Source organism: Stegodyphus dumicola, chromosome 9, assembly GCF_044657685.1.
Source record: "Stegodyphus dumicola isolate Sdum_Otavi_A_Nest chromosome 9, ASM4465768v1".
Classification (NCBI taxonomy): Eukaryota; Metazoa; Arthropoda; class Arachnida; order Araneae; family Eresidae; genus Stegodyphus; species Stegodyphus dumicola.
In genome coordinates this window covers 189,751,959-189,779,599 of record NC_140776.1, presented here as the reverse complement: position 1 = coordinate 189,779,599, position 27,641 = coordinate 189,751,959, and the positions used below count along the sequence as shown (strand labels likewise).

At 34.5% G+C, this 27,641-nt stretch overlaps 1 long non-coding RNA gene across 1 annotated transcript in view; it reads left to right on the top strand.

Moving 5' to 3' along the window:
* Window positions 1–27,641, top strand: part of LOC118183520 (uncharacterized) — a 78,496-nt gene that overhangs the window by 12,010 nt on the left and 38,845 nt on the right. Inside the window, exon 2 of the long non-coding RNA XR_015043167.1 lies at window positions 5,321–5,403. This is a non-coding gene — a long non-coding RNA (uncharacterized LOC118183520). The remainder of the gene's footprint in view (window positions 1–5,320; window positions 5,404–27,641) is intronic.

Below are 27,641 nucleotides of genomic sequence, written 5' to 3'. Positions count from 1 at the left end.
CATGCGGAATATATAAAGACCACTCACTTTCCTTTTTGGAAAAAGATGGCCGAGTGATTAGCTCCATAGAAGAAATTGCTAATATTATTGGTGAGACATTTGCTGCCGTTTCTTCCAGCCGAAATTACTCACCTGCATTTCTTTCTATCAAGCAACGCTCTGAGAAAAATCCCATCGCTTTCAACTCTTCCAAATTTGAGCCTTATAATAGAGATTTTACTGTGCTAGAGTTAAAGAGAGCTTTGTTACAGACACATAGGTCGTCTCCGGGTCTCGATGGCGTGAATTACGATATGCTAAAGCATCTGTCCTATAAGTCACTGAATGCCCTTCTCACGCTTTACAATAGAGTGTGGAAGGAGCATACTTTTCCCAGTGCATGGAAGAGAGCTGTTGTAATTCCTATTGCCAAGCCAGGGAAAGATCCAAGGAATCCCTCCAACTATCGGCCAATTGCCCTTACGAGTTGCCTATGCAAGCTATTTGAAAAAATGGTAAACAGCCGCCTAGTCTACTTCTTGGAAAAGAATAATATTATATCGCCTTATCAAAGTGGTTTTCGAAAGGGGAGGACTACCGTAGATAATATGCTCCTCTTAGAGACATCCATTCGAAAAGCTTTTGTAAGAAGAAGTCACCTAGTCTCGGCATTCTTTGATATTGAGAAAGCTTATGATAAAGCATGGAGATACGGTATACTTCGGGATCTTCACGAGAGTGGCTTGCGCGGCAACCTACCAATTTTCATTCAGAATTTCTTGAATACTAGGATTTTTCAAGTAAGGATTGGCTCTGTTTTTTCAGATATTTTTGAACAGGAAGAGGGTGTGCCTCAAGGCTGTGTGCTCAGTGTAACTCTGTTCAGCCTAAAAATAAATTCTGTATTAAAAGAACTTCCTCCCACCATTTCAGGATCTTTATATGTTGATGATCTACAAATTAGCTGTCGGGGTGCGGATATGAGACATGTAGAGAGGCAGCTCCAGATCGCTTTGAACAGGATCCAGGAATGGGCAAAAAGACAAGGATTTACGTTTTCAAAACAGAAGACTGTGCATGCATTTCAAAACAGAAGAAGTGCATGCATTTTTGTAAAAAGCGAGGTCTGCATCCTGAGCCTGAATTATACCTCAATGGGTCTGTAATTCCAGTTACATCAGAAGTAAAATTTTTAGGGGTGATGTTCGACCGAAAATTGACTTTCCTTCCTCATGTCTTAAACTTGAGAAAAAAGTGTACCAAAGTTTTAAATATTCTAAAAGTCTTGGCGAACACCTCCTGGGGTGCAGAGCGTTGCTCCATGCTTCGCATTTACAGAGCTCTAATTCGCTCTAGACTGGACTATGGCTCAGTTGTTTACGGATCCGCCCGGTCATCAGTATTGTTAAAACTGGATCCTGTTCATCATCAAGCTCTACGGATCTGTTCAGGAGCTTTCAGGACTTCTCCTGTCCAGAGCTTGTATGTTGACTGTAATGAACCATCACTTCATCTGAGGCGTGAACAATTGTCCCTTCTGCAATATTTTAATATTCTATCCCAACCTGAACATCCCAATAAGCTGTACTTACTTGATGATGTGTGTAACGCTTTATTTGAAACACGTCCATCTTGTGTTCCTACATTTCTTTTAAGAGTTCGCCCTGTCATTGAGGAACTTTCCCTCTCTGATATGCACCCCCAAGCAGTACAGAATTTTGAAATCCCACCTTGGGAAAATGCACAGATTCAGCTTCTTGATGTTTTTAAGTATCATGTGAAGGCAAGCACTAACGAGATTATTTACAGACAACTCTTCGCTGAGCACAGGAACAAATATAGCAGTTATCTTCCAGTTTATACAGATGGGTCCAAGTCAAAAGATCATGTGGGGATGGCATATGTAATTAAAGACCACATGGAGGGCAGACGCTTGCACAATGCTTTCTCTGTCTTAACATCCGAATTAACTGCGATATATTATAGTCTTTTATACATCTCAAGGCTCTGCTACAAAAAGTTTATAATTTATACAGATTCGTATAGTGCTCTTAAATCAATAGAAGCTTTTCCTAATACTCAAAATCCAGTAATAGTGGATATTCTCAAAATACATATAAACTTAATGAATCGTGGATATGAAATCCTGTACTGCTGGGTTCCCGGGCATGTGGGAATAAAAGGGAATGAGCTGGCAGATATCACAGCAAAATGTGCTGTTGAACTGTCCAGTCGTCTCATCCCTTTTGCAGACATCTGTTGTGTTGTGAAACAAAAGATCCGAAAAAAATGGCAGCAACTTTGGGATGTTCAGCTTCATAATAAATTAAGACATGTAAAACCTAGAATTGAGCACTGGGAATTAACCAAAAATCGTAAGGAGGAAGTTCTTTTGGCTCGCCTCAGAATTGGTCACACAAGAGTGACACATAGCTACCTTTTAAAAGCTGAAAATGAGCCTGTTTGTTTTAACTGTAATGTTTGTTTATCTGTTCGTCATATTTTAATTGAGTGTCAATGTTTTAATAGGCTTCGCCAGAAATATTTTAATAGCTGTGACTTGCCTCTCGACCGTTTAATCGGAAGAGAGGTCAATTGTGGTTTGTTTTATTATTTGAAAGAGACTGGCTTTTATTACCAAATTTAATTTGTTTTGAAGACTGTGTCTTGAATTTTAATACGTGCTTTTAATTTGTTTTTATATGACTCCATCCTCTGGGTTTGGTAGATTTGTCTGCTTGTTTATTTATTGAATTTTAAATCATCAATTGTAATCATCCCATCTCATGTTTGGCGTGCTATAATCATCTTTGGTTTTTGCGCCATAATTTCTCACTCACTCACTCACTCTCCTGCAAATAAAATTCAGAAAATATTTATAAAATTTATTTTTTTAAAGGAATTCTGCAAACACTTACTATTTCTAGGAGAGCAAATGGATCTTGCATTGCATTGCAATTCTGAAAAAAAAAATGTGTTTTAAGGTAAAAATAATTATTTTTATTCTTTTATTCTTCAGGAATATTAAAATCATATTTTAAAAAAGAAAAAAATCTGAAAGCTTTTTTCAGATTTTACATTTACGCACAGAGGGAAGTTTTTTTATGTTTTGTGTGTTACCTTTATTCATTAAATATCATGTTTTTCGAACTTAAACGATAAAATTCAGTTTAATAGTAATATCGCAAAATAAGTTTAAAATGAGCCTGTCTTTAGAATTTTCGATACACAGTCTCGGGCGCTGGAGATGTTTTTTCCGCAGTACTTCCATTCTTCGATTCCTCGCTTTGAAATCAGAGTTTCTTAATCAACAACTTTTAATGTGGCAAAATATGAAAGAGATAATAAAACAAATTCCGAATTAGGGCTTCCAGATGGCCATATTCGCTGGAGGATTACGAAATTCAAAATTTTATGGCTCTAGGTACCGTTGCTACAATGCGAAAAACATACATACATTTACGTAGATGCTTCATTATTTAATTTCTTTAAATATAATACAGGGCGATAATATTTGGTGGCAACAGTTCGAAAAGTGAATCAACGCAGTGAGTGAATCGACGCAAAACAGTAAAACGAAAATAGCCCTTCTGGGTTAACACCTTTCGGGCTAAACATTACGAAATTTCTTTTTGTTTTCTGTTGAGTAAATAATTCTTGCTTAAAATTTCAAATATTTTATGCGAGGTTGTTGTTACTAATTTCCCTTTTCTTGAAATCAAAGCACGCCCACGAAATTCAAGGTGGTTAGGAGTCAAGATTTGCGCCCGTTGGCAAGAGCCTTTGTCACAAGTGGTTATGTTCTCTGATGCTTCATTAAAAGCTTTTGGAGCGGTTGCATACTTTAAGTACAAGACACCGCATGGCACTTTTAAAATTAGCTTCATGGTTTCTAAACCACGAGTAGCGCCAATTAAAAACGTGACGTTGCCTCGACTAGAATTAATGGGTGCAGAAATTGCAGCAAGAACAGACAAATATTGTAAAAATCTTCCTAAAAATTTAGAAAGATTATTCTGTGGAGTGATTCAACAATTGTGCTACTCTGGATAAAAGGCATGGCATCTAAGTGGAAGCAATTTGTTTCAAACAGAGTATTAGAAATTCAAAAAACTACAGATCCCAGTGCATGGAGACATTGTATAGGTAAAGATAACCCTGCGGACTTGTTAACAGGAGAATTAACTAGTAAAGATTTGCTATCTGCAAAAAATGGTGGCAGGACCCAAAATGGTTATTGTACCAGTAGAATACTTGGCTCCAGCCGAAGAGATTTGAATATGACTCAATAGACCAGGAGATTGAAGCTGAATATAAAGCTTGTGTTGTAAGTAGTAGTTCCGCAATTGTTTCCAAACAGATAATTGATGTTAATAAGTTAATTGCTTATTAACATCAATTATCTGTTACGCAAACTACTTACGCAAACTACTGAAGGTGACTTCTTGGGTATTACGGTTTGTTGATGTTCTTTGAAGGAAAACTAGTACAATGGGTCTTCTTACTGCTGATGAATATAATCGTGCTGAACAGTTTTGGGTAAAAGCTGTTCAACTTTTTCCTCCTAAACGAAAGAATAAAAACAACAATATATTCTACTGATAACCATTGCTCATCTGGGAAGTGGTTAGTAATACGACGGCAGATTCATTTTTTGCTTGCCTTTCGACGTTTTGTATCTCGAATAGGGCTTGCTAGGTAAAAACAGAGTCATCGGTTATCAGATGTCGTGTACAACTTTTGCACAGTTTAGAACTTCAGAACTAAAGTTTCATCTTCAGTGTTTACAAATATGTTTTGTGAGTACATTGTTTGTGAGTATTCTCTTACGGGGTCATTGAATAATCTTCTAAAAAAGGTGAATATTGCTTTTTTGAATTTGGATAATGTTATATTTAAATTGCCTAATGTTCCATTTAAATTCTCCCTTGTGTCTGGAACTCGTGTTTTTTTTTTTTTTTTTTTTTTTTTTTTTTTTTTTTTTTTTGTACGCGTGTATACTGTTTATATACAAGTTTGATGAACGCCTGTGATTCATGGAGGGCGAGAAGTTGTTAAAAATAAAGGGATCATGTAATCAGGCGGCGTGATTAACGGTCGTCTGAATTCTTTCCCGGCAAGCCTTGAGGTAAATGTTTATGTAAACGAATCTTTAGAATTTTATGTAACGTAGTTTTGGCTTACTAGGCTAGCTTTTTATTTCTTGTTTCTCGGATTAATTGCACTTGGAGTTTTCAGTATAATGTGTTTTTGTATGTGATGTGAATAAAAAATAAGAAAAAACTGAACAAACATTCTTCATGCAAGAATCTCGTTTAATTTACTTGTGCTATTTTTTTAGCCAGTACAGATTCTAGTTCAGATAAGAAGAAAGTTTTTGGATGCTGCTAAAGAATTTTGTTTGGCAGAAAACACGTAAATAAGGTAAGTGGATATTTCCTTCATGTAGTGCTAAGATGAATTTCCTTTTTTATGTTATTTCATTGTTTGATTTAAAATGTAGTTTATTGAGATTATATATTTTTTGTTGGCTGGTCCTTTGACTTTTTAAGTGAATATAAATCGATGTGTACATAGACAAAGTCAACGGGTGCGCAACGCTCTGATGTTTTTTCAGTGAAAATAGGTTGATTTGTACATGGATACCAAGTTTGCAATTCTTTGACTTCTTATTTTGGACACAATAACACGCCGAATAAATACCAATTCAGAAGTCAAACAACAAAAATCAATTTGTTGATTTTTGTTGTTTGACTTCTGAATTGGTTCTTATCTTGGATTTGTGTAGTAGCGATTTTTGGCGCAAAAATTGCAGCTATACAAATCTAAAATAATAAGTCCAAGAATTGCACAAACTCGGTGTCCATGTTCCGCCAAAAATCGCTAAGGGGCACCCGTAAATATATTTTTAATTTTTTTTATATGATAATGTATCTCGAAGATAATATGATGTAGAAGATAATGATAATGTATACATTGATAATGTTTATCGACTTATGATCATTATGGATTTTATTCGAATTTTTCTATTAATAAGGTGTGAAAACCACGAACTTTCACCCCATGTGTTTTACTTTCTTATGTGTAAAAATATTTCCAAATTGCGCCAAGGTGGTTGCGTTAATATTCAAGTTCCGAATGTGCTATGACTTTAGAGTGAAAAATTTACATCAAGTAAAATGCAATTTAATATAATTTATTTCTAGATAAGTTAGGAGTTTTATATTTGAAAATTAATAACTAGATCATCTCAATAGATTTTTCTTCCTACCGTCATGCAACGATCTAGATTTAAAATTTTTTAATGTTTATTCATAGGAAAGATTGAGAAGCCAATCACTGGGTGTGAAAATTTATAAACTTAAAATCTAGCACTCATAATATAGAATAGTACTTATTTAAAATAATTTTAACAGTTAAGTTATTGTCCGTATTATTATTCATGGCTATAAAGCCATGAATTATTTATACTGCTTTCGTTAAATTGTAAATAGTTTTATACGTATATTAGATATCGAATAAAATAAAAACTATTACTAGAATAGATATTATTTTGTGGGATTATTTCCCGAATTACATTTAAAATCTGGACATGGATGTCTGAATTAACTAATAAAAAAATTGCCTAATCCTTTAATGTATTTAAATATAAACTAGAACTGAATCTCTTAACAAATGGGCAGTTTTAGCAAAATGATAAAAGATCTCAATTTTCAGTTTTTATTTTAAATTCTTGGAATATAAAACTTGTAACTGAAGGAAAAACAAATTAATAAGAAAAACACACTATCAATAATTTATAAATTATTTCATGTGTAACATTCCTAGAGAAATATAAAGTTATAACATTCGAATTTAATATGACAACCAATCCAGACAACTGCATTGCCTTTTGAATAGGAAAAATAAGTGTTTATTCAATGTAAATGAAGGAACTTAATATTTTTCTTTACATAATTATAAATTATAGCAAGTAACCAAGAAAGTTCGTGCGGTTTTTAAGAACAGTTACTTTCTGTGCTTAGTGTGATCAAACTGATTCTGATGACGTCATACGTTTATACTCCTTTCAAACCTTATTTAGTAGAGATTCAGTGTATCGCACGTTTCGCTATCGGTTTTGTTAGGAATCGCAGTCTTCGAAAAAATACGTCGTTGGAAAAGGAGATTTTGAAGCCTATTTTGCTTTACAAGTACAAATTCGGAAGTAAAGCTGCAGAGGCCGTTAAAAGAATATAATGCGTACTTCGAGAGACGTTAGAGAGATAATAGACTGCTGAAACGTGATTCAGCTGATTTTCATCTGGACACGAGAGTCTTGAAGACAAACTTTGTGTTGGTCTTCGGTAAAGTCCAGCTGACAAAATCAAGTAAAATCCCAATTAAAAATGCCAGGAGCTTGAATACAGATTTGTAGTATCTGACGAAACCATTCGATCTTTATAAACTTGAGATAATATGGGAACTGGGCAAGTGGCTTCCTCATGTCCTGTTCGAGGAAAACAAGCTCTAACGACTGAACATCTGCTTGTCGGTCTTCTGCTTGCAAATACGGTATATTAGAAAGAGAAATCTTATTGCTGAGACTTTAAAAGAATATGACAGTCTAAGGGGAACTGCAGTTGACGAAGCTATAGGACCCATTCTCGCCAAATCAACCGGAGTGATTGGTTCTGAAAATAACTCGGGTGGCAAATTTAAAAGGGAATCGGCAGTTGTTTTGTCAAATAATGAATTTGGGAAAAAATGTCTAAAAGCCTTTAGATTTTATATTACGTCCGAAGGGGCTTTTCTTCATTTACATACACCTACACGTTTGGGCTAATAATATTTAAAAGCAGCATATCTGTAGAATTTCCCTTAGACAGGGCCCACTAGAGGCCGAACGGTAAAGTCTCTGAACACTTGTAGTTCCGTCCGAGGTTCGAATCTCGCGAACGGTGTGGCTGCATGGGCGTTTTCGTGGTTTTCTCCATGTGTAACGTGTATACGAGCCAGTTTCCCTTAGAAAGTCCTCCACGAAGGCATCCCTCCCCTTTGGCAGATAGCCCTAGTGTGCTTTGCCGTAATTAAATAAACCAAACCAAACCGTTAGACAGTCTCGCGCACTGAACACAAAAATGTTTTATTCCGTAGTGTTGCCACTGCTCGCTATAAAATTGTTGACTTTTTAAATAAAAAATTCTTTACAAAATATAAAATGGATTATAAAACAAATTCGAAATTAAAAAAATAACTTGGGTTTCCAGATGCTCATGTTCGGGTGGAGGACTACGCTATTCAGAACTGAACGGCTCTAGGTATCGTTGTTTTTTTTCCCAATGCAAGAAACATACGTACATTCATGCAGATTGTTCATTATTTAATTTCTTTAAGGGGACTCGTACACCTTAAAACCCATAACATCTTCGAATATGTGACTGTTGCAAGAATTGGGATAACTTATTTGTTTTAAAAGCAATTACTTCCAACTTTTTATAGTTGACAACATAATATAGCTGCTTTCTGAAATAGTAATCAGAAAGATGGTGTTGCCACAAATATTTTCATAATTTAATCCGCTTTGTAACCAACTTTTTCGTCATGTTTCGACCTTGCGCGCACAGTTTAAAACATTATATTGCATAATTTAATTCCATATTTAATATATAGCTTTTATAACATTTGAAAACTACTGTGAATCAAAAATTCTAAGAATTTCATGTTAAATTTTTATTTTATTGGGAGTCGAGTTTATAAAATGTATTTTATTAAAAAAATCTGTAATGTTTTCGTCTATAAAATTTTTTAATATTAAAATATTCATCGGATTTTTGGTTCAGTTAAAAAATAGAGCTCATACAAAGAATTCCATCCGATTTCGAGTATGTACCATTAGCCATTTTTAAAATATCGTGCGCGCAAGGTGGAAACGTGACGAAAAATTTTGTCACAAAGCGGATTAAATTACAAAAATATTTGTGGCAACACAAACTTTCTGGTTACTAGTTTCCAAAGCAGCTATATTATGTAGTCAGCTGTAAAAAGTTGGAAGTAATTGATTTTAAAATAAATAAAATATCCCAATTCTTGCAATCACATATTCGAAGGGTGTTAAGGGGTTTAAGGTGTATGAACCCCTTATATACAATACTGGACAGTAATATTTGGTGGCAACAATTTGAAAAGTGATTTAACGATTTTGGTGATTCTACGCAAAATACAGTTTGGAGATTAAGAGCTCTTTCGGGCTAAAAGCATGACAGCTTTAATTCTGTATTACGCGATTATAAGGGAAAAAGTAGTGAAATTCTGAGACATAATAAAAGAAACTATTTTAAAAATTCAAATTGTAGCGTGCAATGTGTTCAAAATAAAATTATATAAGTGAAAAAAATTGTAGCCTTTTAAAAAAAATAATTCTTAAAGGAGATGGCTAGTATTTACATTACTCACCGGGCAAATGTCTCTCACTGCCAAACATAAAAATGTCTCATCAAATGTCTCGACTGCGTTGATTTTTGAAACTTTTGTAATTTCATTCAGTTCACTAACTACCAACCGGTGTCAACCGATGTAAAACAGATTGCTATTTTGATAAATTTTTTATTGCATTTTCTTTTGAGCTATACATTCGATCCATCATTAGAATATTTAACATTACGAATCGTAGTGGTAGTGCTAAAATGACAAAATATGAGTCATCTTTTCCACAGTAAAATGATTCCAGATTTTCTAGTATTTTGACTTAATATTTCAAGGATTAAATTTTCATCACTTCTATTAAATCTTTTATTTTGTATGAACTGACCGCCAAAATAAATCTGTTTTTTGGTCCAACGGGGCAATTTGCCCTCAAGGACTATTAATTTCGTTTTGGCATTTCGCGTCGAAAACTTTAAAAGGCTGTGTCACTTTTCAAATCGTTGCCACCCTATATTATCACCCTGTCTTATATGTAAAGAAATGAAATAATGAAGAATCTGCATAAGTGGAGGCATGTTTCTCGCACTGTGATAAAACAACAATACCTAGAGCCATCCAAATTTGAGTAACGTAATCTTCCATAGAATATGGGCATGCGGAAGTCCTAATTTAAATTTGAAATTTGTTTTACTATCGATTTCAGATTTTGTAACATTTCCAAAGAGTTTTTGATTAAAAAAAACTAAACGATTTGAAAGCGAGCAATGGCTACACTGTACGAAAAAAAAAATTATTTCCAGCGTGCGAGACTCTATATCGGAAATTCTAAAGATAGACTCATTTTAAAATTATTTTGCTATATTGCTGTTGAACTGAATTCTGTAGTTTGAGTACGTAGAACATGATATTTAATAAATAAAGGTAACACACAAAACCTTAAAGTCCCCTTTGGACCTAATTTAAAATCTGAAAACTTTTTTTTTTTTTTTTTTATCCTGCGTGAATCGATCAACTTAAGGATGATTTTTCAAACCTACGTTTTGAAAATTTTAAAATTTATTAGAAGAGAATAAAATAAAAGAGCGCTGCGTCTTCAAATCTCGTTATTCTTTGTAATTTTTTGTTCATCAATAGAATATGAGCAGGTAGTTTTTTTACTGTTACATATAAATCATAAACATTTTTTCAGAAAAATTGAGAAATCAAGATTAGAAAACCTTCCTTGTTAGAAATTATTTCATAATATCATTAGAATAATTAAATAGGATGTAAGTTGTATTTAATTTACGAGAAAAGGAGGGTGACCTTCTTTTAAAACAATATTTAATGGTGTTTTTATAGTTCGTGCAATTTCACGTTTAATTTACCAAAATAAGTTACGTGACATTTGTACTTTTAGAATGAAAGTTTATTAAAATTCAATATAATTTAATTCCTTAATTGAAAATGAAGGTAAACTAAAACGGCTCAATCGAATTTTTTGACGCATGTGAATTTTGCTCAAGTAAATACAATTCTTTCTTTGAGTTTTATAGGTATGTTTATGTACAGCTGCTACGGCGATCTAAGGTAGACGCACAACGAAGCCGTACCCCAAATTATAACTTCGGTATTGGGCGGGATGTGGATCTGTCAGATAATTAGCTCCCGTCGAAAGCTTAAGAAAATTCATTACACTGCCGCCATCTCTGAAAACTCATGGCTGAACTGGTCGACCGCGATCACCATTCCTGGCGATCAGGCACCAGAAATGCGGCTGTGTTGGCCTGAAGATTTGACTTGTCGTCAAAGTGTTCCTGCCAGTTCTATGCGGGCAGCTCTGCACTGAAGGAAAGACGGTGTTAAACAATGGAATGGCCGTTTCATCGCTGCTGATAACGTGGGACTACACGGAATTCGGATCAAATGGCAAGCTATGGCCGCTACCCAGGGCCGCTCTTAGCGGGGGTGTAGGGCGTAAAACTACACGGCAGCTGGACTCTCGCGGTACTGCGACTAAATATTTTAAATTCATATGTATATGTAAGTACTTTGGTACTATTCCGTTTTGAGGACCGTGAAAAATTGCAGCAAAAATGTACACGCAAAAGCGCCAAATCTACCAAACGTCCCATTTAAAGTGCGCGAAATCTAGCATACACGCTGATTTCAGATTGCATAAGTTCTATACTTCTTAAGTCGCCATTGAAATACTAGTTAAATTTTTAAATCCTTTTTTGATATCGTATGAATTTAACAATTTCGAAATTGCCCATGACGAAAAGTCTGCAATAGAATTTTTTTAAAGAAAAGGCATCATTCATTATAGAAAATTATGTTTGAACAACTAACGAGATGAAATTATCTTTAGCGATAACTCGGTAGCGAAATAGCGATGCAGGCATCCATTCAGTTATGTTTAGCTATTTTTATATACATTATAATGATGATCTGAAATAGTTATTTACTCTTATGCTTCCAATCAGTTATGTTTAGCCTTTTTTTATATAAATTATAATAATAAAAAGGTATTATATGAAATTAACCTTTCATATAAATTAAAACAATAATCTTTAAATAGTTTACTATTATACTTCCTTTCTTGCGTTAGGGTTGCCACAATTATTTTTGGCAGCACTGGTATCAACAATAGTTTGGCGATTTTTTACGGTCCTCAAAACTGAATAGTACCAGTACTTTTCATACAATTTGTCACATGTAAGTACTTAATGAATATGAAATAAAAATTTAATTCATCATTGAGCATTTTTTTTTTAGTTTGGGGGGCGACAATCTTCGAAAAGTACGCGGGCAGACAATGGCCTAGCAATGGCCTAGGGATGGGCCTGCCGCTACCGATACCACCAGACTGGGAAGCCCCTTTGGTCCAACCGTATAAAAGAGGTCCTTTGGTCCAACCGTTTCTTAATATGTGGGTCGCCAAACTTTCAGCAGTTTTGATATTACTTTAACTTATTATGATAATTTTACAATTACCAAATATTTTGACACAATGTATCTGAAAATAGATAAAGATAAGACAATACAGACAAAGAAAAAAACGAAAACGCTTCGACGCATTCTTTTTATAAACGTTCCTTTTTCTTGCTTTGCATGTGATGTGGTCATTTCGTCTGTTACTTATTTAAAAGTTTCACATTGTTCTATTTCTTAAAATTAGAAATGAAAGTTAATGACTTAAAACTGCAATAGTATATTACAGTACAAGAGAAAACGTTGACAGTTTCACTCACGCGTGTGTTGGATTTGCGCAATACTTATGGGGTCCCACAAAATGGGTCGCGAAAAAATCTCTGTGGTAAAAAGGGGTCGCGACTGAAAAAAGTTTAAAAAACCCTGGTATACAACGATCTTCCTCCAGTGTTCTGTAACCACCAAGTTCGTAATTATTATTCCTTAAGATTACTACAGTTATGATAAGACACTTAGTTGGTATTTTATAGGTATCTAGAACAATAGCGAATAGGTTCATAGGTTTAAGAAATTTTTTTTAAATAAATTCATGCTTCGTTTACGGAATTTCAGTGCCTTACAGAATGACGCGCATCTTTTCATTCCAGAAATTTTCCGCGATTTTAAACGGAAAAAGTAGTTTTATTTTTATAGTGAAAAATGTCGGTTTTATCTGAAAATTAAACATGTGTCATTTTCTTTTTCTTACTAGTGTTAAGTCTAGTTTGCTGAGTTAATGCAAAAATATTCATTATGCAACGTTTTTCGTTGCAAAGATCGCCTGAGGTCCATTATTATTTATATTCGCCTGAAACTCAGTTATAAAATCCGAAGTATTTCCTTCACCATTTCATCTCTCACCCTTTCTACAACTTGCAGTCCCATTAAGAAAGTAGCTGTGCTAACAACGCTTAAGCTGCTGATGTGTGTCTTTTGGAGGAGGAAAACGATATGAAGATACGATAAACGTCGGGCTCGAAACAGAATATTGATTCGTCTTAGAAGCGAATTGATTCCACTCTACTACGTATAACATATAGAATCTTTACTGGCCCGGTTTCCTTCTTTAAAAAAATGTAGGTCTACATGTATACAAATGGCGATTTTGTACAATTTCATGCAGCCCTGAATCTCCTTTTTCAGGTTTTCTTGCTTTGCTTCAATGCGCCGAATTAAGATCGATGTCTGGGCCCACCAGCGGCCGAGTGGTAAAGTCGCTGAACACTGGTAGTTAGGTTCGACGTTCTAATCCCGCAAACGGGCTGGCTGCGTTTAGGCGTTTTCTTGGATTTTACCATGTGTAACGTATAAATACGAGCTAACTCCCTTAGAAAATACACCACGAATGCAAATACTTTCAGTCACGCCAAACGAATTCGTTACTTGCTTGTATGATTCATGAATTTCCAGATCTCGCCAATCATGGATCCTTGTAAATCAAGAAGCTGGTGTAAATTAGGTTATGTTAATTGATTAAGAGAAAGCCATTCGAGGGTTATCGCTGTCTGGGCTGGAGTACCTTCGTGCAGGTATGTTTTAAGGGAAACTAGCTCTTATCTACATTAATACAGAAGAACAACCACGAAACCTTTCATGCAACCAGCCCGTTCGCTAGGATTTAAACGTGGATCGAACTACCAGTTTTCGGTGACTTTAACGCTCTGTCACTAGGGAGCCAAGAGGCTGAGATAGAGTTCCAACTTCTTCTGCAATTACGACGTCGTTAAGAGAGAAGCAAAAGCATATGAAATGGGATTCTCGTTCCAGAATCATAATTTTAAACTCCGATATTTAACGTATTATGAGATCACTGATGTTATATCTAGGGAAAAAACCTATTTTTGATTACTTTGAGACTTCATATTCAGTAACTGTGATTTGTTTGTAAAAAGAGGGTCATCCTTTAATTTTTTGTTAGTAGTGTACGTCGCTACTCAATGGGACTTAGCAATACCTCAAACTGGTTTCTTTCACTTGCAGGTTTATGTAGTGCATTTTTTTTTTACTTATTACGTGCTCCGCCCTTAGGCACTACACGGAAAGGGAAGGATGCCCCGTGGAGGTCTTTTTAAGGGAAACTGTCTCGTATCCAAGTTACACATTGGGAAAACCACGAAAACACCCATGCAGCCAGCCCGTTCGTGGGATTCGAACCTCGGACCGAACTACCAGTGTTCAGCGACGTTACCGCTCGGCCGCTGGTGGGCAATTTCCAGGAATAACCAGGGCTATTATTAATATCTAGCTCTTCCGTGAGAATTTGCTTACTCAATGATTCATGCTGTTGTTTAAACCAGGCACGCCCATCATGTATCCCATTGTTTCGTTTAAGAGTTAGCACCTTACTAGAACAGTATAATATGACTATTACACAGCTGGAGAATCCCTTTGAGATGTCATTATGGGAAGACAGGAAAATTCAGTCTCTAGCTACCTTCCAACACTGCGATAAATCTAGTACAAGTGATGTCGCTGACGGGCAGATCTCTGCTTAACATAGACAGTAATACAGAAATTATATCCTTCTCTATACAGATGGCTCAAAATGCCGAGATCACGTTAGTGCAGCCTTTGTAGTAGTAAAAAAACTATTCTTGGGGTTTCGATTATATCCGGCTTGCTCTGTCTTTACCTCTAAACTTATACACTTTATCAGTATCTTTAACGTTTCTGTCAGAACATCGTCACAAGAATTTCATTATCTGTACACATTCCTTGAATGCTCTAACGTTTCTGTCAGAACATCGTTATAAGAATTTCATTATCTATACACATTCCTTGAATGTCCTAACTTCATTCAAAAAGCCTAACTCACATCCCAGCATTACCAGTATTCTGAAGCTTAACCAGACTTTAAAATATTGAGGATATCAGATTTCTCATTCCTGGATCCTTGGCCGGGTTGGCATAAAAGCGAATGAACTTCGGACATTACAGCTAAAACTGATACTACAGTATCTAATCTCCAGATTCCACTTACAGATATCAGTACGATGATTAAACATAAAATTCTTAATAAATAGCAGAGGCATTAGGACGATCAATAAATGATAATAAGTTCCGAAATGTTGAACCCACAATTGATTGCTGGCCGTCCACAGCAAAGGAAATAAGTTATTTTGACTCGCTGCACAAACTGTCATGAAGATCTGACAGTTCGCCATATTTTATTAGAATGTCGTAGTTTTAATTATCTTCTCCAAAAACATTTTAAATGATTAAAATTGGATTTAAACCAAAATAGAGAAAAGCCATCATCACAAATTGTTCCAGTTTTTAAAGGGCACTGACTTTTATTGAAGTTATAAACTGTGATCTGTTCTTACCTCACCTCAAATGTATAGTGATTGTTCGTCCGAAACTTATAACTACCTTGTATTCATTGTTCTTACCTTTTGTTTGGCGCAGATAACCTCGTTGGGTTTTGTGCCAGGAACTAAAAATCAATCGATCAACCAATCGTGAGAATTTGCGCACTTATTTAGAATTTCCGAGAAATTTCTATGTTAACATCTGAGGGTGTATGTTGTTTCTAATCGGCTGTCATTCATTGGAATTATAAAACACTAATTGAATTTAAAAAAGGATTTGGCGAAATTCCTGTCAGGAGTTGCGAAAAGCGAATTGGAGACAGAGGGCTGAGGATTAAACCGAAAATAGTAAATTAAAATAATTTACGAAATACCAAAATTAACGAAGAATTAGCTATAAAATAGATCTGATGCGTCAATAAATGCAGTTACATTTACGAGTGCTTAATGAATACAAATAAAGGTAGATGGCGATGATGTGGTTGGCGAAAATTCATACAGATCTGGTAAGGGAAAAAACGCTCTGATTCAGCACTGTGAAGAGTGGTTCCATCCGTTCTGGGCATTTGGATAAACTTGAAATAAGGTTTGTCCAAAATTTATCAGGTACCTCCTTCGATTGTTGCTGAATCAAGCGTTTTACTGGTTCGTGCCGAAAGGCTGCATGTAATGGCAATCTCTGTGTGCTTAAGAATTGAAATATTTCATTAAATAAAATTAAAGAATTGAGTTGTGCCTAAATTTTCGCTTACAACCTGATATTATTAATTTGTCCATTTCATAAAACCGAGTTACAGCTTTTAGAGCAGTTCCTGCACCCTATATTGAAAGCAAACTAATATAATAAGATGCTTTTCGCACAATTTTAGACGATTTTCATTGTAATTACAAAAATATTTTACCCAACATTTTTATGTTTTATATGTTTTGTTACATAATACTTATTCTTCGCTATCTTCGTACATCGTAATTTCCAAGACAATAAAGCCTTTTGTAGTATTGGAAGAGATATTGCTTTCGAACAGCTTTCCAAAGACTAAGGAGGTTGTCGTGAACATTGTGAGTTTAAGAGAAAATAATGAACGGTTTATTAAAATTTAGATCAGATGAAAGATCTTTTAACATATAGTATTTTAATACTATTTAGCACAGTGTAATAGGTTCATTTTACAATACGCAACATCCACAAAAATGATCCTTACAACGCAGTTCGATCATCCATCTTTTTCTGAACAACAATCTCTCTTGTTGCCATTCCGTAACAGAGAAACTTACCTCTCATGGAGTTCGATAGTGGCGCGACAGAGGTTGTAGGTTGATGTTTGGACAACCTGCTTTTTTAAAATCCAAAAGCACAAAAATACATTGGTGATAGATTAGGAGATTTAGTACGGATAGGAGTGAAGGGATTTGGCCTTGATACCCATTTCTTGTTCCATTGTTTTCCCAAGAAATTAGCACTAGAATTTGACATGTGACTACTTGCTTTGTCTTGCTGCAGTTCTACTAACGGATCGCACTGTGTGTAAAGAGCAGGTATTTCATATTTGAAAATTGGGTATAAAATATGTTTTTGATAATATGTGGAGTTGATCTTAACATTTTTCTCTCCTCTCTTTATTTTTAATTTGCCGTTATATGAAAATTCAACAACAATCGTAAATTCCTTACAAAAACTTTCTTTAAATTCCTTGAATCATGTTTTAAGAGTTTTTCTTATCTTTGATGACAATAAATGGATTTTTTTTAGTGCAGTCATTTAAGCGTACTAAAACTTCGTCTGTTATGATAATGCTTCTTCATTTTTGTCCGGATAGATATTTAGCATAAAGAATTCTGCAGCGGGGTCTGAGTTTGGCGATATGTGGTGGAGAAAGACTATGCACATTATGTTTTTTCGCCTTTTCAAGATTCAAATTAGCATTAATCACTTGTTTAAAGTTGACACCGAGCATTTTAGTGATTTGGCAACTGTCCTTTAACCCTTTCCGGCAAGCTACCTTTTAAAGTCGGCATTTTGATTTAAAAAAAAGGTAGGCAGTATAATTAGGCCTAGAGAAGTACACAAGTAAAATTTTGTGAAGATAGCAGTTATCGTTTTAATTCTGTGAATGTGCCCAAAGTGGGCACACTGATTGAATAGAGCTTCGAAAAGAGTGCTGAAACGAGCAGTGTTGTCAATGAACTGACCGATGAGATGCGGAGAAACAAAGAATACAGACTCTAAGTTGTCCTAGGTGATTCGTGAGCCCGTGCTAGGCACACCTGGGGTTCGCCGTTTGATTTTAGGCAAAATTTAAAGGTAAAAATTTAACACTAATATAAAATAAGGAGATTAGCATACAGCCAAAAAATAACATAAAAATTTCTTTTCAAACAATTCCTTTTATACCCTAAAAAAATCTGGAAGATTTCTTTGTAAAATGAGGGTCTTAATAATTAAACATGGCTAAAATATATGGACTGGTTTGTGTTGAGCTACAATCTACTATAAATAAAGAAGGTTCAGAGTAACTTATAGTAACTTATAAATTTTTTTTCATTCATTTTTTTCCTGTGCGTACAGAAGGAAATTTTTAGATGTGTCCAAACCGGAGACACTGTCCCGCAAAGGGTTAACTTGGAGGATTTCCTTTTAACATTAAAGATCTTTGTTTTGAAACATTCGAAACATTCCTTTTTTTTCCCTTGGATAGGTATTTAGAGCAATTTTCCCACTTGAAGCATTTGACACATTTTGACATTTTTCTCTTTTGTTGCTGACATTACCTTTCGAAGCTTTAGCTATCGAAAAGCCATGGCTTTCACAATGTTTTTTAATAACTAGACAGGAATAATTTTCTTTGGAAAGAACACAAACATAATCTTCTGTCAATTGCTTCTTTAAAAGTGACATTTTTTTTTTTTTTTTTTTTTTTTTTTTTTTTTTGCATGACAACAACTGTCAACAAGCAGACGATAATTTCTACCTTCAAAACTATAGTTTCAGTTAAAAAATATAATCACAAGCAGAAGATTCTTTTTTTTTTTACAGCAAAGCAAAATCGTCTGAAAAATGTGCTAAAACTCTGAATACAGCTATAATTGAGGTTTATTGCTAAACGTTCACTTTAAATTTTACTTTCAACCAAGCATTTATTTGCCGAGGAAAGCGTAAACCCACACTTTGGTCAAAAGCTTTCGAAAATTCACAATAGGTTGTGACTTAGTGTTTTAAAGATTTGACTGACTGCAGCGATCCACTTAGCCAAATTAACGCTTAGCCATGAGGCAACTCGTTATGAAATTTGTATACCAAGCAGTATTCTTTCCATACGAGTAAATCAAGTGGCTCTGCGATAGCTTTATGACAGTGACTCGTTCTATCCGTAGACCTCAGTTATAAAAACTGAAAGGGGATCGTTTTCGGGGAATAGATGCTTTACATAATCAGGCCGTGACCTTAGGGAAACAAGTTCTCGAAGGCCACGATCAGGCCCGCTCCGACAATAGCTGCAGGGTCGTGCGGCGCAGGACGGCGCCGAGTCAAAATGGCGTTGGGTAATCATTCAAACAAGCAGTCCGTTTCTCTGCCTGTCTGAGCAGGAAATTTCTTGTGTTATTTGAACGTGTTCTTGTGTTATTCGAACCTCTCGTAACCGTCTTCCCTTACCCCCAACCTCTCGAGAAGACTTTTGGGCTCGTCATAAATTTAGAGCGCGCCCGTGTCGCATGGAAACTAAAAACATCCATGTCTTCTCCGGGTTTCAAGCCCGGCCCCTTCGGCACGGCAGTCAGCAACGTTAACCTCTATACCGGTTGTCCGGCTTTTTATAACCTAGTGTAAATTCTTCAATAAATATGTTTGAGTGTGGGTTTTAATAAAGCACAAAATGTTTGCATATTTAGACAAATTAAAAGATAAAATGTATTTTTTTTTCATATTATATTAATAATGCTTTCATTTTAAGTGTTAAATATAAGCAATTTCCCTTTAATACCGGGCCCACCAGAGGCCGAGCGGTAAAGTCGCTGAACACTGGTAGTTCGGTCCGAGGTTCGAATCCCGCGAACGGGATGGCTGCGTGGGTGTTTCCGTGGTTTTCTCCATGTGTAACCAGGATACGAGACAGTTCTGCTTAGAAAGTCCTCCACGAAGGCATCCTTCCCCTTAGGTAGATAGCCCTCGAGGCTTTGCCGTAACTAAATAACCTAACCTAATCCTTTAATATCGTCACTGCATTAAGGCGTCGCAAGACATTTCCACGACGGCACCAAATAGGCTTCGCGCGGGCTTGTACATAATTAGAAAGAAATCTGTGAAACAGGAAACATACGCTTACGAGCAGATCCTTGTGTATATATATATGTTACGGTGAAACACCGAAACCTGGAGAATGTCGATATTTACATAGTCGCTTGGTATATGTCCGAAATATTTTCCAAACACTCTTATTTCTGATTTACACCGGTGAACGGCGACATTCACCATGTGCCAATGGTGAATGTTGAACATACAAGAATATTATATTTTTTTCTCCGTAATTCAGTCTCGAAAAACAGCACTTGAAACTTAAAATAAGAACTTAAGAATATAAGAATTTAAAACACACAGTACATTCAAAATGAGAAAGGAAAATAATAGAAGTTAAAAACTTAATAAATTATGTGATTCCAATCTTATTTATTGCAACAACATAAACTATTATGACACTTTGAATTGCACTAGAGCTCCTTGCTTTTACAACTGCATTTATTTGTGGAACACTTCCTTTTGCTATGACAGCATGTACATATACTCCTCTCTTTTCGACCTACACCAGAGCATATCTGTGATTGTCGACATACACCGGTGAGGGTCCGGATGTATAAGAATGTAGTGCAATATTCGATCTTTCACCAACGCATATGGTGAATGTTGGCATTCTCCGGTGAAAGTCGACATTCTCCAATTTCGGTCTTTCACGGTAACATATATATATAATAAATCTTCGTTCAAAAGAGATATGCTTGATTTATTCTATTTCGGAAAATCAAGCTTTGCACTTTTATCTTTGTGATAAAATTATAGATCTTTGAAGTAATGGTCCCTAAATAATATTTTGGTTATTTAAATTCTAGCATGTAATTAAAAAATGTGATGTGTACACCACATGACTTTCTTGTGCGGAATATTAAACTATACGATTTTTTTTCCATTTCATTTAAACTTATTGAATTAAATTACATCTGCTTCGTCGTTAGCGCATAAATCACAATAGAATAAATGCACTTTTTAAAATTTACTATATTTGTTTACCATAGCGACACTGGCGGTACATTTCATTCATTTGCACAACATTTATATGATCTTAAGAATTATGTAATCTTTGCCACATGTTCTATTCAACTCCTATAATAAATCTAAAACGATGTATAAAAGAAATTAAGCAAACAAAAAAGAAACAGTTTTACACAGATGAGTCTCTATTTCTCATTCATTTAATTCAGTTCTCCCTTCGCGATAAGGCAAAAATGCACAAAATCTCAAAATATCTATATTACAAATTACGAAGTAAATCTTAAACACTAATCCTCGAATAAATTACAGAGAAGATTAAGCATGATTTAATTCGCAATAATAAAAGAAAGCGCTATCTTTGCTCTTACGAAGTTTATTTCTCTAGATTGGCAACAAATCCACTATTCTGCTAAGTTTCAAATGTAAACAAATATAGCCGCTATTATAAAAATAATTAGGCTTAGCCCCACTTAAAAAACTTTTAAATTATTGACAACAAATATTGCATGCAGATTTACTAAAGGCATAAAAACCTTAATAGAAAGATAAGAACGACATAATTCAATCATTTTTAAAATAGTTATCACAATTCAGAAACCTATTGGAATAAAGAAACTGAGATCACTGAGCAGAGAAACAGAGTGCATATATGCATATATTTATATACCTTTGGTGCGGTCGATTGTAACCAAAATAGGAGGTGCACATCTACATGTTATATCAGTTCTATATACAATATTTCAACGTCCTGAAACTAATCGTTTTTGAGTTATGAAAGATACATACATACTGCATGTACGCAGAGAAGCCACGAAAAATTCTCTTCAGAATTCATTTAAAATCAGTTTTAGAACTTTTTTTTGGCGAAAAGAGTCCTTTATTCTGTTCTTACGTGCAGATGTCACGCAAAAACATCGTTAAATTGCATTTGATAGCCGTCAAAATGGGTATTTTCGTTGAAATATGATACCCGAAATTTTTCGCGATTACAATACTTCCTTTTTACTTCGTGCAAAGAAGTAAAAAGCACTGTATTTACAAAAAAAAAAAAAAAAAAAAAAAAAACTGATGTGTACACCACATGACTTCTTTGTATGGTATATTAAATTATACTCATTTTTTCTTGCATTTCATTTAAACTTATTGGAATGAAATAAATGTACTTCGTCGATAGCGCATAAACCACAATAGAATAAATGCATTTTTTAAAATTCACTCTAGTATTTGTTTACCATAGCGACACTCTGGCGCTAGATTCCTTAACAGTATTATATTTCGTTCATATTATAACCCAGAATGCACAAAATTTATATCATTTGAAGAATTATCTAATCGTTACCACATGTTCTATTCAAATACTATAATAAATCTAAAACGATGTATAAAAGAAATTAAGTAAACAAAACAAAAAAGAAACAGTTAATCACAGACGATTCAGTATTTCTCATTCAATTAATTCATTTCTCACTTTGCGACAAAGTAAAAATACATAAAATATTTATCTTAAAAATTTTGAAGTAAATCTTAAACACTTATTTCCTCGAAAAATTCCAGAAAGGGTTAAGCGTGATTTAATTCTTAATAATAAAATGAAGGCGTTATCTTTGTTGTTGCGAAGCTAAGTTTCTCTAGATTAGCAACAAATCGACTATTCTGCTATTTCAAATGTAAACATATATGTCCGCCATGTTATTATTTGAAAATCAGTCTTAATCGCACTTTAAAGTGATTTTAAAGTGTGATAATTCTAGAAATATTGCTTTTAAAGTGTGATAATTCTACAAATATTGCTGGCAGTTTTCCTAAAGGCATAAAAACCTTAATCGGAAGATAAGAACAACATAATTCAATGATTTTTTAAGTAAAAAACGCCCAATTTACAAACATATAAGAGTAAAGAAACTGAACTGAGCCGGGTAACAGAGTGGATATACACATATATATATATATATACATATTTATATACTTTGGTGCCGCCGTTTTTTCAACGTTCTGAGGTACTCGTTTTTGAGTTATGCGAGATACGTATATACGTACGTACGTGTAGACACCATGAAACGTTCTCTTCAGAATTCAGAAATTTTAAAGCAGTTTTATAATTTTTTGGAGGAAAAGAATCTTTTATTCTGTCGCTACGTACAAATATCACGCAAAAACATCGTTAAATTGCATTGTAAAGAGGTCAAAATAGATATTTTCTTTGAAATATGCTACCTGAAACTGTTCGCAATTACAATACTTCCTTTTTACTTCATACAATGATGTAAAAAACAGGAGTAACAGATAAATATGGTGTAGGAAATTGGATGAAAAGGTACTTATTCCCAAATTTTAAATACTCTCTTATATAATTTGTCTTAAGAAACAAACTTTTCGTATGAGTTTTAATTAGTATAGTTGACTTGAGTAAAACATCATATGAGCTATAAATTTAGTACCCGTCGATCGCGAGTCGTTAATGAAGTTTTAGTGTCTGTTTTGTTATTGCAAACATATGCATATATAAAAGGAAAATTCCGGAAACAACGTAAACATTAAGCTAAAAGCAAATAAAATATTCTTATGGTGCTCACAGATATAGCAGCAAGAAGATAAAAATTGCAATTTGGTAAATGGAATGAAAATTAAGCGAAAGAGCAGACTACCTATTTTTGTTCTAAATGCATTTGATTTCGAATTTCTTTGAGAAAAATAAGTTAACTTTCTGAAAATGCAACCGTATTAAATGTATCCCATTTGACTTATTTATACACCAAATGTAGTACTCACTTAATGCACTGCCAAAAGCATATATGTGTATACAAACAATATAATTTCATTTATATATAGTATTGATTTATGTTATAAGAGTGTTCATATGTAATATTGTGCTATTCAAAATATCTTGTAACAAAAGAAAATAATATGTACAGGCCTTGTATGCCAATGTAACTGATTTCCGCAGAAATAACGTTCAATTCCGTACGGCACGAACTAGGACGGATGTCATTTTCGCGGTGTATAGCATTGGGAAAATGTGGACTTTGAACAAAGAAAAACATTTTTAAAAAAATAGCAAAAAAATCTGAAGGGTTTCAGATTTTAAATTGCGTGCGAAGGAACGTTTTTCTAATATTTTGTGTGTTACCTTTATTTATTAAATATCATATTCTTCTCACTTAACTGATAAAATTCAGTCACACAGCAATATCGCAAAATAATTTTAAAATGAACATATCCTTTAGAATTTCCGATACAGAGTCTCGCGCGTAGGAGATAAAAATGTTTTTTATTTTCGTACAGTGTTGTCATTCTTCGCTTTGAAACCTTTAGTATGTTAAAAAAAAATTCTTAAATGTCTGTCAAAATATAAAATCGATAATGAAACAAATTTCAAATTCAAATTTGGTCTTCCACATGCCCATATTCTATGGAAGATTACGTTATTCCAATTTTGATGTCTCTATGTACCGTTGTTTTATCCCAATGCGAGAAACATACATACATTCATGCAGATTCATTATTTAGTGTCTTTAAATATAATACAGGGCTATATTATTGGGTGGCAACAATCTAAAAAGTGAGACAACGCAAAATGCCAAAATGAAATTAATAGTCTTTCTAGGCAAATCGCCCCTTTGGACTAAAAATTAATGAATCAATCATCAGATTTATCTGTTACTCCTGTTTCTCCTCCTATGTATTTCTTTTTTCACTGTTCTGTTAATTATATGAATATGAGAATATTTAACTATTAAAAGAATTGATTCATTGGTAATAGTATAAAGCAGAAAAAAAATTTCGGAATAAGGAATGACCCCCCTAAATTATTTTTTACTATTCCTACTCTGAAATTTTAAATTTAGGAACTTGTAACGAGAATTTTTTAAAAAATCGCTAAAATATTTAGTTGGTAATTTTGAATTTTTCAATGTTGGTTTGGAATATTGAATACCAAATTTTTGCATTTATTAACATATACTTTAATAATTTGAATATTTGGTTTGATGATTCTGCATTTTCAAAAAATAGCCAAACCTATTAATTTAATCTGCCGATTTCAAATAATTTATTTAGAAGATTTATCTTTGCTATCTTCAATGGCACAAGCAATGAAATTCTGAGATTATTATTGTGTTCGTTAAGATATTTAATATTTTTGTAATCCTTTTCTATTATTATTTACGTGTTCCCCCCTAAGAACATCTCTCCCTGCACGGAAGAAAGAGATGTCTTCGTGGATAACTTTCTAAGGTAAACTGGCTCGTATTAACCAGTTACACATGGCGAAAACTACGAAAATGTCTGTGAAGCTAGCACGTTCGCGGGATTCCAACCTCCGATCAAAATACGGCTAATCTTTGGAATATGGTAACAGGTAGTTTGGCGACATTTTGGTAAGGCGATAAAGGTTACTAGCTAGGACTTTAGCACTGTACATGGATAAAGTCAAGAGTGTGCGCAATGCCATTTTTGTGCAATTCTGGGATGTTTTTTTAAGTGAAAATAGGTCGACGTGTACATGGATGATTACGTGTATGTGCAATTATTAAAAAAGCGGCAAGCAGTGGGCGATTCTGCACTTTGCCCCAATTTCGCACCTAATCTTCGTCATGATTAAGCAGTTTTGTTCCATAAAAGTTCTAGCATAAGCGTAATTCGGCTAGCAGATTGTTGGAAAAAAATGTTGAGTAAAAAAAAAAAAAAAAAAAAAAAAAAAAAGCTTTTACTTCGTGAAAACAAAATGGCGACCAAAACAAAACTAGCAGGTTGCTGTAGCAGGGTTGGAAGCCAAATTTTAGCCGAAAAATCGCCAAGTTACCATAATCCAAAGATTTACCCAAACGGCCAGTGTTCAGGGATTTTACCACTCGGCCGCTGGTGACATCAGTTATTAGTTCAGCGTGAGTTCGGAGTGTTGAGATATATCTTCGGTTTAGCTTCGCGTCACTTTTGGTCAAATAAATTTCATCAGGCTATCATCAATTCTGCGTGCTTTCAATCTATTACGAACCTGAACTCACGCAACAATATTATGTAATTATGCTTAACATTACCTGTAAAGAGAACTAAAGTGCAAATGAAAGTTTAAATACAATTATAAAGTCCTGACTTAATTGATAACTCATGGCTCAAGTATACATCGGCGATATGTACATGTAATAAATTTTAACTCGGAAGCAATGACCAGTACAGTTGTAATATATTCAGAAGCAGGAATTTTGATGGCTTAGTAGTGTTGATCCATAATGACTAGGAAATTGGAAGCGAAGAAAGATTAAATCTTCAGTTTTATTTTCGGCAACGTGTTGCGGCTACACACAAGTCGGCACATTAAATGTGCCTCTTCCAAAAGGCTTATATTTTTGATAATTTTGTAGCAAGAAAGCAGAGCAGACGGACAGCAGTGTAGCTAGGCCAAATCGTGGAAAGAAAGTGCGTCGTGTTCAGGTTGAAATCTGAAGTCAAACTGAGTTAGTTTTGGCTCTCAATACATTGTGATTGGACAAGTTAATATTGCTCTAAAATTACTAGTGGCTGCTTGAGTTTTAGATCAATCTACATCGCCATAATTACGTAAGAGTCGTATGACATAGAATAGTCTCGAAATGACGCAATGCAGAGAGGGGTTACTATTTTCAGAATAGAGAAGGGAAATTTACGTTGCAAATTTAATCTTTAAATATTCTTTATTTTTCTTATATACATATATATATATATATATATATATATATACAGGGTGCCCACGAAAGTTCGGTACCACCCGTTTAATTGCCGAACGGCTGCATCTATAATCATAAAAGGAATGTCGAGGTAAAGTGGCTTTGCGCTACTAGATGGTATAGCTTTTAATACCGTGGTGGAAAACAGCAGAGTTAGCTTCCCTATTTCGCAAACCGAAGTCGGCTGGTCACGCAGCCTATCCCCCTTAAACGTTTCACAACCTGTAGGGTGGTTTTCTATGAAGGACGCGGTCCTGCAGGAAAACGTTGCCGATGCAACCGAGCTGCCGATCGTGCCTTGCGCTCACATTCGCCGTAAGTAGAACCATCTCACAATAATCATTTTTTGAAAATCGCTCCATGACCATGAGCTTCAACATACAACCACGAGGAGATATCACTTTTATAGCTGTCTCAGGTGAAAGTGTGACGTTTCATACACCATTTCGCACACCAATTCGCCCACCAAGCTCAGGCCGCATTTAGTTGATGCGTTTAGCGACACGATTGTGCACGATCTGTATTTTGTCTACTCTGTTTGTAAAGACAATCGGTACAAGGATGCACCCCGATGGGTTCGAACCACAGTCTTCTGGAGTGTGAATTGAAAGCGACGTCACTGGCGCGATCATATCCGATTTCTTCGCACTTCAATTATAAAATTCAGTTCAACAGCAATATCGCAAAATAATTTTTAAATGAGCGTATCTTTAGAATTTCCAATACAGTCTCGAGCGCCGGAGATAAAAATGTGTTTTTTTTTTTTTTTTTTTTTTTTTCCTTTACAACGTTGCTATGGCTCGCTTTGAAATCTTTGAGTTTGTTAATCAAAAAATTATTGAAGTGTTACAAAATATGAAATCCATAATAAAACAAATTTCAGATTCCAAATTAGGGTTTAAAGGTGCCCCTTATTGGGTGAAAGATTAAGTTATTCAAAATTGGATGGCTCTGGGTACCTTTGTTTTATCACAATGCGAGAAACATACATATATTTATGCAGATTCTTCAATATTTAATTTCTTTAAATAT